Source organism: Nipponia nippon, unplaced genomic scaffold (assembly GCF_047370975.1).
Source record: "Nipponia nippon isolate SJK-2023a ecotype South Korea unplaced genomic scaffold, ASM4737097v1 scaffold_1, whole genome shotgun sequence".
Taxonomy (NCBI): domain Eukaryota; kingdom Metazoa; phylum Chordata; class Aves; order Pelecaniformes; family Threskiornithidae; genus Nipponia; species Nipponia nippon.
The window spans coordinates 15266111-15284241 of NW_028262290.1; the positions used below are offsets into that span (position 1 = coordinate 15266111).

General features: G+C 42.1%; 1 protein-coding gene across 4 annotated transcripts in view; it reads left to right on the forward strand.

Moving 5' to 3' along the window:
* SAMD12 (sterile alpha motif domain containing 12) overlaps positions 1-18131 on the forward strand; it is a 179904-nt gene that overhangs the window by 49399 nt on the left and 112374 nt on the right. The window lies entirely within an intron of this gene.

An 18131-nucleotide genomic window follows, 5' to 3' on the forward strand; every position in this document is an offset into this window, starting at 1 on the left:
TATTTTAGCTGACCACTTTAAACTGACATTAGTTTAGCAGAGTAACTGGATTAATATAAATACAGATGTAACTTGAGAGTTAAATAGCACTTTTACTCATATCCCAGTCAGTAATTAATCTGTAAAAAGTTTAATGTGGAACACTATTTTGTTCTCTGAAGTGGTGGTATACAAAACTGGGAATTGGCATGCAGCCATTTCATATCAAGCAGAGATTTGAGTTTCACATACAAATCTCAGTCTTAACAATGATGTATTGTTAACTAATGCATGGTTCAATCATCGTCTGTTTGTATATGTATACTTGTGGTGTTTCAAATTTTCCATCGATTCCTGCTGCTATTCTCTCCTTTCTGATACTATATGAATGACTGCAAACATGGCAGACTAAACTACCAGTATTTGTTTACTGTGTAGTCATGAATACGCATACACACTTGCATGTGAGAGGTGGTTTGTATTGGTTTGGTAAGTGTGGAGTGTTAGTACATAACCATTGTGCTCATTTCCTCTAAGTCATCATCTGTTGAATGCAGTCCATAGGAATGTAGTCTGTGTCTCCACCCATGTGTACAGAGCTGACTGCATCCAGAGCGCTACCAGAAAAAACTGAAGCTATTTTATAATTTCTTCTAGTACTGTTTTACTATCATATTATCTCTTTTTAGAATTAAGGCACTGTGAGATGAAGTTGAAAAGAAGAAAAAGTTGTTTTCATTTCAACATAAACATAGATGGAAACTTTGTCGTTTCATTGCAGATGTGCAAAACTTCAAACTTTATAGACCTCTATGAAAAGAAGAATCAAGATCAATTTTTCTTACTTTACAGAAAAGAGGTATAAGGAAAATATTAGTACGAGTGTTAGAAAGTAAGTCTGCAGGAAAGAAAATAACTTCAATTCAGTAACTACCAAAGAAAAGAAGAAACACGATCAATGTTTGTACGGACTTTATAAAAGTATATTGTGATAATATTATGAGTGAAATCAATAACTCAGGAGGATATTTCCAGTGCTGTTGGTCCCCGTGACTCCGATTATTTGAAATCTAATAAGGGGACAGAACAGTGGATTTGTGGCTCAAAAAAAGTAGAGCATGAAAGGAGCATGGAAACTAATGTGAAGATTAAGCCAAGGTAGTGTAACTGTTTCCAGATATGGCTATGGAAAAGTGATGTGATTGTTGAAAATTTCTCAGGAATTAAAGTGACTTTACAGGCTGCTTTGATATGGAAAAATATGATGGAAAAGAACTTGAAGAAAGTGACATGAAAAGGGTATTTAAACTTTATTTGAAGATAAAATCTAAGGCATGGTTGTGAGCCAGGAAAATAGTCTTGGTCAAACATATCTAGCAGTTGTTAACCATAGGTGTTGAAAAGTGTGGCATTTTACTTGAGACTGTTAGCTGCTGATTACAGTTTATTGAGTTGGGGGCAAAAACACAACCCAAAATGTCCCTTCCTTTGTGGAGATTTTATACCTTTTTACTACTCCTGACAAAGAGTAGCTGCAGATGTATAAGAAAAAAATGCTTGATCTGGTGGTTTACCTAGTAAGAAAAAAGATCTTCACGTTAACAGTGATGTTGAGGATGCCGTGGGACAGAGTGTACTCTCATCAGATTTGCAGATGACACCAAACTGGTGGTAACAGTCAAGAGACTCAAGAGTAGGGCTGCCATTTGTAGGGACCAGACATAAGCTGGAGGAATGTATCAGCTGGAACCTTATGAAATCCAACAAGGACAAACGACGAATGCAGAGTTCTGCAGCTGGGAAGGCCGAGCCCCTTGCACCCCATTCAGCCTGGGGCTCCCTGGCTGGGGAGCGGCTTTGGTGAAAAGTACCTGCGGTCCTGATAGTCAGGAAGATGAAATGAACCAGTGTTGTGCCTTGGCAGCAAAGAATGCTAACAGAATCGGGGCAGTATTAACAGGAACATTGTGAGCTGATCAAGGATAGTCATTATTCCCCTTTACTCTGCACTTTTTAGACTCCAGTTCTTGGATCTCCAGTGCTGGAACCTGCACTCCAGTGCAGGTTCAGGTGAGGGCCACCAGGATGCTCCGGGCTGGAGCAGTTGCCCTGTGAGCAGGGGATTGAGGGAGCTGGGCTTGTTCAGCCTGGGGAAGAGGCAGCTTGCCAGGGTGGGATGGGGGGACTAGCAGCAGCCCCCAGTGTGCAGAAGGATGTTATCAAAAAGATGGAACCAGACTCTTCACAGTGATGTATGAGAGACACCAGACTTGAGCTGAAACAAGAGGCTGAGGCTGAACATAAGGAGAAACTTTTTCCCCATGAGGACAGTTGGGCATTGGAACAGGTTGCTCACAGAGGTTGTGCAGTCTCTGTCCTGGGAAGGTTTCAAGCCCCAGCTAGATAAAACCTTGAGAAACCTGACCTGATCTCATAGCTGATGCTGCTTTGAGCAGGAGGTTGGGCTAGAAATCTGCTGGGGTCCCTTCCAACCTGAATTCTTCTGTGGTCCTGTATTTCGCTGAGTACTTACTGAGTACCTCAGAACCAGTGAAATGCATTTTGCAGCCAGTTAGGGAGAATTAAATTTGGAAAGGTCTAATAAGAAATTGGGAGACTTTTTTTTTTATACGCAATATCCTTGAGTTCAGGGAGTGGAGCATTTGGTTCAGTTGACTTATTCAGCAACAGGTCAGTGGTCATTTTCATGGTGTTGGACCCAGAGCCAGAACCAAAAGAATCTGAAGGACTAATACTGAGCGAGATCTAAGGGCACCTGATAGGAATTAGCAATGGTAGGAAAAATAAGACAATGAAAAGGGGAGAACAAAGACGACAGTGGCCTGTACAACCAGGAAAGCAATGTAATGGTAGGGCCATGTCACTGGAGGCTCTACAACTGGTGTTGGCATTTACACCAGTGTGAGGGGACATAAAAAGTTGTTCTGACCGGCCAGCTTTTTGCACTCATTTTATACCAGTATAATCCAGGTGGCAAACCTTAGAAATGGGCCTTGCTTTCAGTGTGAATTTGTGGCTTTGAATTTGCCAGGCAGCAATACTTTTAAATGACTAGGGAGTTCTTGAGAGATGAGTTGTTCTTTGACAGTCTTATCCTGTACCATTGAAACAAATTAAGATTTTTGCAATGTCTCAGCATTAACAGGAGCAAGACTGGGCACAGAATGGCTAAGGAATAACCATTTTGGGGAAAATAGTCCATTGACAAAGTAATAAAGAAGATGTCTAAGTAACTGCTTATTGATGTGTGATTTGTTGAAAGGAAGGAAGGAAAGAAACCCTGCTTCACCTCTTGTTTTTACGCCATGTTCCCCAGTGTGCTAATGCATGTCTTCAGAGCATGAGGTTTTAATGCTATGATCATTAAACAAACCTCATTCTGTCAAAGTAATACCCAAGAGGTACCTTGGTCCAAGTGAAGGAATTTGATAGGAGGTACTTGAAAGGACTCAAGCCTTTTTAAATTAAACTTTTAAGGAGGAAAGGAACAGGACTCAAGAAAACCTCTTTTTAGTTTTAGAAGGGACCATAACTTATGAATATTCATTTAATATCAAATGGCACCTCGGAAAATGAAATATGAACTGCTACTGAAAACATGCTGCAAATAGCCTTAAAATCTGGCTAATTCTATAACCTCTAAAGATGCTTGCATTAAATCAGCTATGTTGACATATATTTTTATGAAATTCATATAAAATCTTGCTTTTAGAATCTGAATTGATTTGTCTTTGTCACTTCAATAATATCTTTGCAAATGTTAGCGGTTTATCATATCAGCTGAAATGCTCAATTTATTTAGCATGTTGGTGAAGGGATGGTCTTGTGGTTTAATATACTGCACTGGAATTTGGAGAAATCTTGGCTCCGTTTCAGGTGACTCTGATATTCTTAGGAAGCACACTGAATCCTCAGGGTCTAAGTTACTCTCTCCATAAAGAGAAAAAACTTCTTTTTCTTATCAAAGTGTTGCCAGATATCTTTCCGATTCCCGGAACATATATAGTTTAACTATGCCCTTTGTTTCACGGAAATCGGCTGAGTTCTGTGCTGCAACCGGTGCAGTGACTTGGGGATGAAGGGTGTGCAGTGGGGTGCAAGGGGCCTGGGTTTCATTCCTAACTCTGGGGCAGGAAGGGTGACCAAAACCAGGTGGGTTTATTCACCATGTTGTGACCTCCTGATCGTGTTCATCCTCCCCGTATATGTTTTGTACAACAGAGATAAAGATACCAGTGTTCTTAAATGTGTTGTGATATGTGTATAAAAGACATTGAGCCAGGTGAGTGTTCCTGTTAACAGGTCTGTTTCATTTGGAAGAACTTCCCGATCCCTCCCTTGGCAAGTGATTCCAACTTTGTTATCCTTCATCCTTTCATTATTGATGAGTATCACATTGACCCAGAATATCTCTCGTGCCAGTGACACAGCACACCTAACGTGAGGCCTGATGCAAGAGGCAAAATGAGGTCTTCTGGAAGGTGACCTCAATAGGTGTTCACCCCGATGCTTCCCCATCTGCGTTACCTGATACCTGGCCCTCCAGAGTCTTCTCACAAACCCTACTGGAGTTACAGTGCAGAAGACTACACAAACCGGCACCTTTTCTTAGCTTATTTTATTGGACATTGTTTTATTGTCCCTTTATAAACTGGTCACAGCCTACCCTCTAGGTTGTTATTGGTAGAGGACTGTTTTTATGATCAAATGTAGGACTGGTACCAGGTGAAGAAGGTCCTGGGCCAGGGCAGGGTGTTGTAGGAAGTACTTTAGCCTCCTTTAAAGTGTTATTAAAGTTTTGCTTACCACATTTTTCTCTGTTTGGTCCCAAACCTGTAGCAAGTTTAGAGCATTCTGCAGCGCTGTCATGTATCTCAGAAAGCACCTCCTTTATTCACAGAAGATGAAAAGAGCTTTTTAGTAGAAACAAAAAGAACCTTCATTATGTCCAAATGGAGGGTATTTCCAATAAAATATTGGTTATATCTTCCTTGTTTTGCATGTGACAGTGCTCTTCAGCACAATAGATCTCTCCTCCCAAGCAGTGCTCATCTGACAGTGGTGCTGTAGAAGCAACTTCCATCTCCAGCCATCTCTGTGAAGCCCTTCCCTTCTCCATGGTGCAAAGCTTAAGCCAGCCTCACCCACGGTCCTCATTTATGCTACTTTTCCCTGCTCTTTCTGTGAGGTCTTAACAGCAATGTTGGTTTGGTGGGCTGTCAGATCAATCCTGACTACATCCATCTGCAGTTTAAAAAATAAAATAAAATCACTGCTTCACCCTGGAGAGAGCTTTTATTCTGCTGCCTGGATAAGGTCAGACTTATTTGCAGCATTCTTTGTGGAGCTATGATGCTCATGTTGGAAAATGTGAGGGACTAAAGAGTTTTCCCTGTTTTATACTTGGCTGCTCTCAAATTTTTAACATGTGGAACACATCAGAGAGTGACGGGCGTTGGGATAAGGCTCCTGTTTGCATAATATGTGGCAACTGTTCTTTTCGCACGGAAAATAATATCAGAAATATATTAATGTAACCCCGTGTTTATATAGCGTAGAATTGAAAGAAGTTGCATGAGCCAAGTAGTTGGAAAGTGGAAATCTTTTTTTCATTATTCAACCTCTTACCGATAAAGAAAATTTTGCATGAAGGTAATCTTCTCTCATGTCTCAGCAATGGTTCCTGGGTCTGGCTTTCCAGTCAGATCACAGCTCATGCAATATATAGCAAACTCCCACAACAGGAGGCAAAACTGTTAGTGGCTCATGAGAGATCTGGTGTGACCAGGAAGGCTCATCTGCAGTTGAGAAGGGGACAATGAGGCACTCAAACACTTCATGGAAGCTGTAACTTAAGTATTAACATGGTTGACTATTTTCTGATAAATTGGCTTTTTTGTGAAAATAATCTGTCCAGTATTATGGCAGAAAGTTATCATTTTCATGAGGTGGTTTTTTTTTAATCTGGAACAGGAGAACATTTTCTAACCAGCTGCCATGACAAAGTCTTCATTGCTAAACCAACTTGCTGCTTGCGCATAGCAGAACTAGGCCCTATATGCATAAGAAGAAATGGAGTCAATTAGTCATGAAGTGAAGCTATCTTCTCTTCGTGTGCAAACCAGTGGGGAGTGTTTAATGCCATTATTTGTTACATAAAATCCTGTGTGGAAGAAGTGATATTATCATCTGTTCTGTTTAATAGGAAAGGGAACTTGCTGAAGGGCAATGGAGGCATTTTTGGCCTTGCTTGCCAACAACATACTGATGTTATTGCTTCTATATCTACTAAATTCAGAATGAATAGTTTCCACGCTCCTGCTCCGTTATCAGCTGTGAGATCTGCTGTGCAAGTACCTGATGAACGTTTTACACCGTTTCCTATCTTACTGGATGTTTCTTGGGTCCGGTTGCTTTTCCTTGGTATGCTCTCTCCTTGTAACAACCTGGGAAGATCTCTCATGGTTTCAATAAACGGTTGCTCTACAGCATACTCAGAAGTGAATTGCACTCTAGCTGCCTCTTTTTCTTTACTCTGGCGCTATAGAAGAATTCAGTAAGAGCCGTGGTAGCCAGATTTGCTGTAGCTTTTACTCCTACCTGATGTATAACACAGAATCCAAATCGTCTTTGAACTGAAAAGTATAATTCCTGTCCTTTAGCTTCAGATTTGAAATTCCTTGTCAACTTAGCTTAGATAAGTTCGTCTGTACCCTTAGAGTGTGAGTATGTAGGTGACAGGAGAAAAAGGTATATTGCTCTTCATTTGAAGCAGTGTTTACTTGCTCCTCAGTACTTATTCCTCAAGTGCTGTCAGATGTTGAGGAATTAATGTTTCATAATTATATGCAATGATAATTGGATTATTCCTTCCTTCTAACACAAGGGGTTTTTGCATTTTTAATTTCATCTTGTTCTATTTATTTTAGTCAACTTTTGCTAACCAGAGATCGTATCATCTTTTACCCTTCTCCTTGAAAAGATCTTTGTTGTACAGTCTTCGTAAACCTGATCCACTGGATTCTCTACAAGCACTGATTCACATCAGTATCGTGTAAAACTCGCCCCCAGAACCTCTCACCGTGGCAGCCAGTTTCAAAATCAATTTCTGTTTCTTACTCAGAGGGGAGCTAAAAATGTGAATTAGGGTAAGATATGGAAAACTGTACGAAATGTCTTAGCAAAGCCTATTTCAGGAATTCTCAAACCATATTGTAAAGCTTTGTGATATTTCCTAGTTTGCTGATAAGGCTGTGCAATGTGTCTGCAAGAAGAACTGAACACTGATTGTGATCCACTGTCAGAGCCAAAAAGCTTAGGAGCTACTGATTTAGCCTTTGGGTGCTTACCCTATCTGTCTGAGGTGACTCAGGCATCCAACCTAAGTGGGATTCATAAGACTAAGGGTAAAAGAGTAAATTGCTGAAGTAGTCAATGGAGAGGCTAGGGATGCCTCGAAACAAATTAATTTAGTGGACCCTGATGGCACTTCTTTATTTCCCCACTTGATTAATACTGATGAACTACTTCAATATGGTGCCTAACAGCCTGGAGTCTTTCCACTCAAAGGACGGGGTCCTTCTTAGTTTAGAACTGGCCGTTGAATATTTAGCCCTTCCTATGAATTGTGCTGATTCCAAGTGTTGTGCCCTGACCAAAGTCTCATTAAGCTGTGATTCTGTGTTGCTTTTTTAAAACTTCTGCTGTGTCTGTTGAGTCTGGAACTTACTTTTTCAGCTGGGTTAAACTGCTGGTTAGTGCTGCTGGGCTCTCGTTTCCCACCAAGTCAGGCTTTCCTGCAGCGCTTCCGAAGTTCTGGCTCCTGTTCTGCTGGGAGCCAGGGCGAAAACGGGAGGTACTGGAGGGCCTCCTACTTGTGCGATTGTCGGGGAAGGAGTATTTGTCGTGCAGACACAAAGTCAATTCTATGGCTCAGTTGTAGGTAAGGAAAACTTAGATGGGGAAAAGTTCAGTGATTAAGTGGAGGAGTTGTTATAGGACCTTACAATTCTTCATGTTGAAGAAGTGAATTAATTTTCTGCTTAGTGGGTGTGTGTTTGTGATATCAGTGAGCAGCTAGAGCTGATTCTTTTTATTTCAGCTTGTTGCTTGCCAGCATGTGCTATTCATGATATGGGGATTTAGTCTTAGTGTAATCTTATAATTATTTGGCAGTGTTCCCCGGTCTAACAACACAGCTAACCTAATGATGAAACGCAGAAGGAAGCTCTCCTGAAATCCGAACCTGGGGGAAGCCACGGCCGAGAGTTTGACTGCTGTTTCGTGACACACGCGAGCGAGTGCATATTTAATCTCTCTCATCCGATCGGTCTGCAATTCATCATGTTCCTTCTCTCACCTCCAGCCCTCACCGTTGTCTAATCCCCTGCGACTCTTCTCAAGCCAGAATCATGCAGATCATGCTGTGATTTCCAGCTTCTCCGCTGTCTCTGTGTATTTATATATATATATATATATATGTAGCCAGCAAATCCACTCTTGCACCAAATCTCTGACAAATGGATTAACTCATATCCTAAATTTTGCCCTCTGTCGTGGCTCCGTGTTCCCAGCTGCTTTCCGCTGCCCCCCGGACCCTTCGCCAGGACTCCGCCGCCCGGCACCGGGCCGGCCCTGTGCGCTGCCCGCGCCCGCCGTTCCCCCGCTGTGGCGGAGCGAGGGCGGAGAGCCGCCTGCAGCCCCCGCTGCTTCCCCGCTGCCTCCGCGTTGGCGTTTGGGAAGAAGTGGGAGAACAGCGGGTTTCTCCCTCTCGCTTTGGCAGCCGGCGGGCGCGGCTGGGGGCGGGTGCGGGGTGCAGCGCCGCTCGGCTCCTCGGGGGGGAGCTGCCGCCCCGCACCCGCACCCGCCCCCGCCCCCGCCGCCGCCGCCGCCGCCGCCGCTGCCCGCCCCGCGGCCGGGGTGAGGCGGGCTTGCAGCCGCCGCGGTGAGCTGCTGCGGGAGGTGTCATCCCAACAGAGTATCGGCGTTTCTCTCATCTTGTGCAATCGGTGGCGACCGCGCTCAGGAGGGTGTAAACAAGCCAGGCCTTACCCCTAGCTTTCAGCCTCTTCTGATTAGCTTGTCAGTTCCTAGCTTTTTTACGTCCCTCTTTGAAAATGATTCTGTTTTGGGAAATACCAGCCCAGCCAGCTGAGCCTTTTACAGAGAGCAAAGAGACTGGAGGAAAAAGCACTCCTCTCTTCCCTACCTCCCCTGTATAATAATAAAAATAAAATCCAAAGCTGCTTTTTTTTTGAACCGCTCAAGTGCTGAAACAGCTGGCCTCTGAAAGTCAAGATTTGCCAAGGGAATAGCTTTCAGTAAAAAAGAAGTGCCTCCCAGTGCTCCAGTGAAAATTATCGTTTGATGTGATATAGTTAATTGAACGGGTTGAAAGTCTGACAGGGTCCGGTACAGTGCACTTGACACTGAGCTTTATCCTTGTTATTGTAGAATGCACAGCGGAGGGAGGTCACAAATACCTGGCTCTTTTAGTAAAGTTATATGGACCCAGCTCCAGCATTTTCCTCTGAATTCAGTGGAAGGAGCTCTTGGTACAAAAAAAAAAAAAAAAAAAAAAAAAAAAAAAAAGGCTGGATTCTGTCCAAGGCTTTATTGCATTCAGGAATTGATCTTCAGCCCTTCACCCGACGAGGATCTGCACACCCTGTGAAGTGTTTGTCTGATTCCTCAGACCCGAGTGGTGATCAACACGTAACTGAGGCAAGAGAAGGCTTTCTGTCCTTCTGTGTGCAGTCAGAAGAACTGCTTGCTACTCAGAAAGAGGAATCCACTGTGAGAAACTTGCGTCTTTTAATGGATTTTGTTATCTGTGAACAGAAACCCCACGCTTATAAGTGTGAGCCTAGACACACAAAAAAAGTAGGATCTTAATAAGCCATTTTGATCTGAAACATGGACATGTAGATTAATCCATGAACCTTCTTAACAAGGTGCACTAAAGGCATGACTCCTTAAAAAAACGCAGCAAAATATAGTCTTCCCTCCCCTGAGGTTTCATTAACCTTACTGAGCCCCAGAGTACTTATCAGAGGCAAACTCTGTTATACAGCAATCAACATTAAGTGGTTAACCTCAGATAAAACTTGGGGGACTCCTGTTCTAAGGGCTTATTATTAACTACAGCTACAATCTAACATAATCCAATATGTGAACGCATACATTTGAGGGCTGTGTTGCTGCTGAAAATCAGGCGCTCTGTTCTTACTGAACTTCAGTGGCTGCTATGACAGTCCGCTGTGGATTTTAGTCTTTCAGGACTACATTGCTGCATATTTACAGCAGAAGCAGGGTTAAAGGATGAAAAAAACCCAAACAAACTGAAATAAAAAAAACCCAAAAGAAGCCCAAAACCCGTGTCAGAGCGTGAGCTATCCCACAGAAGTCTTCAGAACCTCAAGAGCCTGCAAGCCATCAGGCCGTGCAGACCTCACCCCGTTCCCCGATAGCTCTGCTTGAAGCACAGCAGAATTCCTGCCCACCAGGTTGGTAAGAGAGGCCTCCAAGTTCCACAGACAAAAATGTTGCTTCTTAGTCACTGACTAAAAAACCCAAATGCTCCCCCAAGGGGCATTTGAGGTTTTGCTCTGTTTTGTGAAATGCTGAACAATGATACCCTCGAGGAAATATGTATCTTTTGTCAGTGTGCCGTGTATTTGAGACAAGCCGTCAATGTAATCCCAGTCCTGTCAGCTGTACTGACAGGGCACCTGCACTGCACGGGGCACAGGGACGTTGTGCTGTGCTTAGAGGGAGGTCTCTTACAGAGGCGTTTGGTCCCCCAAACGTTATGTGCGCAAACCCCAGTCACTTTCTCTGCAGGTTCTGTTGGGTGCAGTGGATTGCAAAATTGAGATTACTTACCTGTTCACAGGTCAAAATCACCAGATCCTGGAGTTATTTAGGTTGGAAGGGTCCTTTTGAGATCATGTAGTCCAACCGCCCTGCTCAAGCAGGGTCAGCTAGAACAGACTGTCCAGGACTGTGTCCAGTTGGATTTTGAATATTGGCACAGATGTTCTATTTAGCCAAGGTTTTCCTTGCGTATGATTTTGAATGTACACTTTTTAATGTTTGTTTTGCATAGGTTATGTAGATTTTATCTTGCAGTATGTGTTCTTGATCTAAATATAACAGCTCAGAACCTGAAGATGGATTAATAAGGTTGTTCAAAAAAAGCAGTGCTAAATGTGAAATAATCTCAAATGGCCTATAAGGAAATGTTTGTTACGTGTTCTAATTTTTTGTTGCTGTGGTTAAGTATAAACACTGTCTGGAGAAATGCCAGGAATGTGACAATCTGTTACGAGCATATCAAATCTATGAAGTACCGCAATCCAATCCGCTGTCAAGCGCTAGTTAAATTGCAATGCTAAAGTGGTTGCGTCCATTGGTTTAGGGATGTTATATACATGTAGATAAAGCTTGTCATATATTGGCTTATCAAAAACAAACAAAAGACAGCTTGATCGTGATGAATGTCACCTGTGACCATTATCCTAAGCTAATCTACTTCTGAATTTGCCATTCTCAGATGTGTACCGTCCTTTTTTATGTCCCATTAAGCCATATTCAGACCCATGTCATATTGACTCATTCCAAGTCTGTCTCATGGAGAAAGCTTCTTTCTGTTAAAAAATGATGTTCTGGGATTTTTTTCTTTGTATTAAACTCAACACAAGTTGCTACAGACCTGTTAGCTTCTTGCCAATTCTGCCAAAATAATGGAACGGTTAATATGGGTTTCTGTCCACAAAGAATGGCATTGTATAGTTAATACCTGTCATCTTGATGCCCAGCCTGTCAAACTAACCTGGTACTTTTTTCTTTTTTCTTTTCCGTTGGCAAGGGTACAAGTTTAGTGGTTAACAGCTACCACACGGAATACAGTATCGTTTTTTGCCCGCAAAGCATACAGCTTAGGGTCACATGACATCTTAATTAAACATGTGCCTTTTAATTCCGTATGCTGCATGCTGGAGTCAGGCTGGTTCGCCGACAGATGCCCGTACGCAGTAGGGAGACGCTAATGAAAAGGGCCTTTATTGGTGTCCCTGGTTTAGCTGGTTGCGCAGCATCGCTCAGACTTTCTGTGTTGGTTGCCTCGGTGTTGTGGCTGATGTGCTAGCAAACAATTAGCAGGACAGGTTAATGGTACAAGTGTGGTATAAATAATCTAGCTAAATAGTTCTGACAAAATTTGTTTTATTGTAGCCAAATGTTGTGCAATATATGAGAAATCCCTTCATCCCGCAGGTATGGGCTCTTCTCCTTTGGTAAGCAGGCTGTCAAAGAAGAAAATGATCTGGGAGTTACTGTAGGTAGCCACGCTACGTGTACTCTAAACGCAAAGCTAATGGGCCTAATGTAATCTCTTGTTACAAAGGTTGTATTGAATAGCAGGGACTGTTGTAACATACACAGGTCAGGTCGCTTAAGTCTCCTACTAGGATACTGCGTCCAGTTCTGAGGTTTTAGTTCTAAGAATGGCATGGAAGTAGATGGAAGGCAGAGCCCAGCCTTTTCCCAGGCCTGGAAGATGAGCCTTGTGTTGTCATGTTACAGGAGATGAAGCTGCTGAAAGGAAGGTTGATAGGTGACTTGATAACTGGGTATAGGGACTTAGCAGGACAACAGCGTGCGTTCAAAAGCTGAAATTGGAAGCTTGAGTGGTTCAGTAATCAGAAAATGAATCCTGGCTTTGCAGGTCATTCAACAGTGGAAGTGCTTACTTGGAAAAAGGGTAGACGCTGACAGAATCAAGTTTTTAAAAGGTGAGAAAGGTCGGTGGAAAAATATATGGTAAGCATGTGTACGTGCAGCACCCAGGCTGCATGGTCACAGCAGTCCTTTAGCAGAAATATCCGCAGTCTCTGGATTCCAATATACTCTACAACCTCGTTGTGTCAATTTGGGTAGGGGGTGATTTGTATTTGCAGTTTTGGTTTTCTGCTTCTTGAGAGTGTAGGCTTTCAGAAGCAAAGGCCCCTGGGAAGCTCAAATGAGCCTTGAACTAGGCACCCTACATAGCAAGAGAAACTAATTAGCAAAACTACAGATAAAATAATCTGCCAGTTACCCAGCTGTTCTTCCTGTGCTCTGCACGTGGTTTTTCCTACTTGTTCAGTCAGTATGTCAGACTAGCTCTAGGGTAAAAGTTTTGATATAAGGGCAACTTGTCTTTGTCTTTCCACTTCAAGCTGTATGCGAGCAGTCCTGCATGCTACTAGATGTAGCCCTGTTGTAAACATCACATTTGGGGTAAGTACTTGCACTTAAGAAACTACATGATAAAACCAGTTAGTAATTTATATGTGTAATGTGTATTTTCCCGACAGCCCTCCTAGGGTTTGAATCTATTATATTTTCCCATGTTTGACCAGAGAGCATGTTAGGCTAGATTCAAGTAATATAGAAAGTCTAACTCTGAGACTTAAATACCTGCTCTGTCTTCTTTTAGAATTCCCGTGTGACTTGAATTTTGCAAATGTACCGAATCTCACATATGCAAAGATGACGTCTGTGAACAATCTAGTACACGTTTCTCATGAGTCCAGTGGGATGCTGATGCATGCTCACATACCTGCCATTCCTTTAATTCTCTTCTTAGGCATCGTTTCTGTACAAGATTCCCCACATAGCCTATTAATACCCTCTGTTTTCCATGGCTATTTACACATTCTTTCTAGATCAGATGAACGTTTGTTGCTGAAGCTGCATGTGATGCTCTGTTGCCGGGACAGGTACCAGAACCTGCTGCCTGGTAGGAGCCTCTGACTTCTAGAGCAGTTGCCTGGAAATTGCTGTAAAAAGCACTGTAGGGCAGATATCTAGTTCTTCTGTCATGCTATGCATTTTCTTACATTTGCAACATCAGAAGTGGCTCTTGCACTGTCATAAAAATGGTAATGAAAATAACTATTTGAAGACCATTTATTCCGAAGGCATAACACTTCAAGTATTTTTTCCCATTCAGAAATGTGTGGCCATCAACTGATGTAGCCTGGATCAGATCAATAGAAGGATTTTAATCATGGAGCTATCTTTGTCCTCTATACTCTACATAAAGTAGTGCCATAAGGTTTCCTGATCTAATGCTGTGTTGCTGGGATGGGACTTAAAGCTGCAAAGTGCGGACGTCAAATCAATCTAAAGGAAAGCAGGGTTCACACTGGCTGCATTTGTCCCATTTTTAGGCAAGAGTATATTCTACTTGTGCAAATGCCATTGCTTCTTTTTTTCCTGGGCTTATGGCTTCTTTGGGTTTAAATAGATTACCTACTCTCAGGGTTTGAGATTTTGCAGAAGCTCTTGAGGGGTTTGGATTGTGAAGTTCAGGTGTTCTCTGGTGTCCATTAAGAAAAGTAATTCAAGGACAGTAGGCTTCCAGGAGATTTTATCTTGGTGCATGAATTTTCTTTAACAAAAGCAGAAACAGTTACCTACTCAGGGCGAAAGAATACATTGGCTATAGAACTGTACAAGACTTTTTTTTTTTGACAAGGATAAATCTTAAACTACTGTGTGAATGGTTCAAGGAGAAACACCGACACTGGGTCGTCCGAGTCTAATTTCCTGCACTTTTAATATTGCTGTCGTTATTTGTAGATCTGCACTGTTGCAGCATGACACAGCTTTGCTTGAGCACAGCCGTCAGGCTATATGAAGGATCACACGGAGTATTCATGAGCAGTCTTCTCTCCAGGCCATGGGCGAGGTGGAGCCTTATGAGGGAAGGGTCTGTGGTACTGCAATGGAGGAATGCATATTTCAATGCATATGCACCCGCAGACTGCAGCTTTAACTCACAGTGTTGAACTGCATTGATTCCCGCATTGCTCATCACCAGAGCGGAATTCAATAGAGCTGTCCCTGACTGCTTATGGCGATTACAGATGTATGTGATCGTTTCTAATCTTCTACAGGGACCAGTCACCGGAAGACAACGGGGGCTTCATTTTGCCAGTGAATTTCACAGCAGCTGGCTGACCACAGAGGAAGTCTTGAGAGTCTTCTGTTTCAGGTAGTGGTGAATGTCCATTCAAAAGACTGCAAATTCAGTCTCTGTTTTGGTCATATCTAACTGGGGCCTTCCATCATTTTCTTGTCCTAGTCTTAGTCTTTTTTAGAATTTTTTTCTTCTGTTTTCAGATTTTTGGTCCTTCTGTTGAACAGTCTTCTTTTCTGGTAGTGGAAACCTTTAGAAGTACAGGAGGGACAGTTTTCTTCTCTTATTGTATCTGGCTCCACAAAGGCACTACCTGGCTCGGATGACTCTGTCCCTTAGCCTGGGGTTGGAGCACACACAGTCTCTTGAAATTACTTTCTGAGTGGGTCTGTTGCGTGGTTGCAGACTGAAATTCTTTAAAGGTTCTAACACGAAGAAACTCAGGTTGATCTTCATGAAGGCAGCATGTTGGCACGACAGCTTACTCTGAAGTTGTGCTTTCCAACTAGAAACTGCGGGGTTATTTTCTTCCTCCCAACAGTTATTTAATTCTTTTAACTGAACTGCAAGTATTTTCCCTGACCTTGAATTGAAAACCATTGAAATTTTGGCAACAACAATTAAGTCTACCAAAAATTAGTCTGATGCAAAATAACTGACATGGAAATTTTCAGCCTCAGTGGTTGTGGTTCAGCAACACTTGATTATGAAAGGTGTCCAGCGGCTATAATCATAGTCATCAACACCTGTGCTGTATGTGTGTACAGAAACATGTATTTGGTCTCCTTTGTTAGGAATATATGCAATGCCTAACTGTTACGAGTCTCTCTATTGGCTGCATTGCACATTTCTTTGTGTAAAGGGAATGGTGGTTTAGAAGGGCTGCTGCTATTCTGTGAATCAAGAGTATACTTTTATGGAAGCTTTCATTTTCTTCTGTTATTGCTTTATTTAAAAATGAATTTTTCAAACTAGAAGTACACTCTCATTCCTTATATAGAACATAATTATCAGTAAGCTTCATTTCTTACAAATAATATGTTGTATGTGCAGTTTCCATGTGTTGTGACAATTTTCATAGATTTTCTCTCAAACCTCAGTGCACATGTTTTTCAAATATATTCTATATGCATCTTTAAAGCAGTGCAGTAGCTGTGGTTATGAGTGTGATGCATCTAGCCTGGAATCCTCCCTTTGTCCAAAAGTAGTGCTTAAGGAAGAGTGTGAGTACAGGACGAGCATATTTCCTCCTAATACCCTCCTGCCTTCCAACAGTTTGTTGTTCGCAGTCTTCCGCAAGGTAGGATAACTCATGTGTTTGAGCAGCCACTATATCAACACATAGCCGAAGTCGCTGCGGTAATATGTATGAGTAAAGGACAGAGATAAGAGTGCTCATGCAATCTGAAAGCTCACATTTCCTGATTTCTGAGATCTGAGCAGTGCAGCTTTAATATTGACTTTTCATGCGCTCAGCGATGGTGTTGCGTTTTGTACTAGAAGAGATGAACATTTTAAGGTGAGAGGGAGAAATAAGGGTATTTAAAAAAACCCCACAAAACACACATACAAAAACCACCGGGCTGATGAAGTGCTTGTAGTTTTGAACTGTGTGTGCTTGTAGTTTTTACTGATACTTAGTTAATAGTTTAGTTAAAAAATAAGAGTCTCTGGGTTATTTGGTGGCACAAATACTTTTATGTCCAGAAAATGCAACCTAAATGAGCACAATGTATGGCCATGTGAGTCTGTTTCAGTTTTCATACATGATCCAGATTTGTGGTGTTTGAGTCACAGGATTATAGAACGCTTCGGGTTGGAAGGGACCTTTAAAGGTCATCCAGTGCAACGCCCCTGCAGTCGGCAGGGACATCTTCAACTCCATCACGTTGCTCAGAACCCCGTCCAGCCTGACCTGGAATGTTTCCAGGATGGGGCATCCTCTCTGGGCAACCTGTGACAGTGTTTCACCACCCTCATTGTAATAAATTTCTTCCTTATATCTGGTCTAAATCTCCCCTCTTTTAGTTTAAAACCATTGCCCCTTGTCCTATCGCAACAGGTCCTGCTAAAAAGTCTGTCCCCATCTTTCTTATAGGCTCCCTTTAAGTACTGAAAGACTGCAATAAGATCTCCCTGGAGCCTTCTCTTCTCCAGGCTGAACAACCCCAGTTTGAGATATTTCTGTCAACATTGGTGGAAGTCTGCTTTGAAAAACTTGCAGTGTTTACTTACAGATCCCTACTGTTGCAATACAGTTCTGACCTTCAGAGACACCACTTCTGAAGAACTCACAGAGCCTTTTTATTTTGTTGAATTTGATAAATGATGCCTGGCTTTCATTTCCCTGACAGACTGTTTATTTTCACCAGGTGTGCTTCAGTACTGACTCTTTGTTTGTTTTTCCCCTTTATTAGAGAGGTAGTTAGTTGTCAGTAAAATAACAATTACAGTATCTGAGCATTTATTGCTTGTTCCAGAATGCCAGATGTCAGAATACAACCTCCAGGGAAAGATGGAAACTTCATCTCTTCTTAGTCACAGTAGTCTTGAAAATTTAAGGCAAAGCAGAATATGTTTTTTTACATCCCATCTGAGTGAATCCTTCAGTAGTAAGCAAGTATTTGCATACTCTTTATGTAAGCAAGCTCTAGCTAAAGAGCAGCCACTAAATCTTGTATAGTCTATTGCTGACTTGCAAAAATTGCTGGGAACTGTTACACCAATATGATCATCCATCTGGCAGAAAAAAACACTGTAAACTGCAGTGCCATTAGCACTTTTGTATGGCAGAAGCTCTGATGTGCTGGATCCATTCTGTACCTCAATGAATTACCCACAGTAAAAGAACAGTATAAACAACCGTAGTCTGAAACACTCGTACAAACCTGCAATTATAATTGGTAGGGAGAGACTGTGGGAAGCAGTATCTTTTGATAGTATCTCTCAAAAATATATCAAAATGATTAAACAGCTTTCCCAAAGAATTTGAGGACTTGCTAATTCTAGACTGATAGGTGAGTTTTAAAAAAAAAAAAATATGCAGCTTGCTGTTTTTCAATAATTAATGGCTTTCTCTGAGTGAAGAAAAGCGATGTTGCCAAATTTGACCTTGGACCAGAATCATAGCTGGAATATTGAACTTCTTTTGTTTTATGTAAAC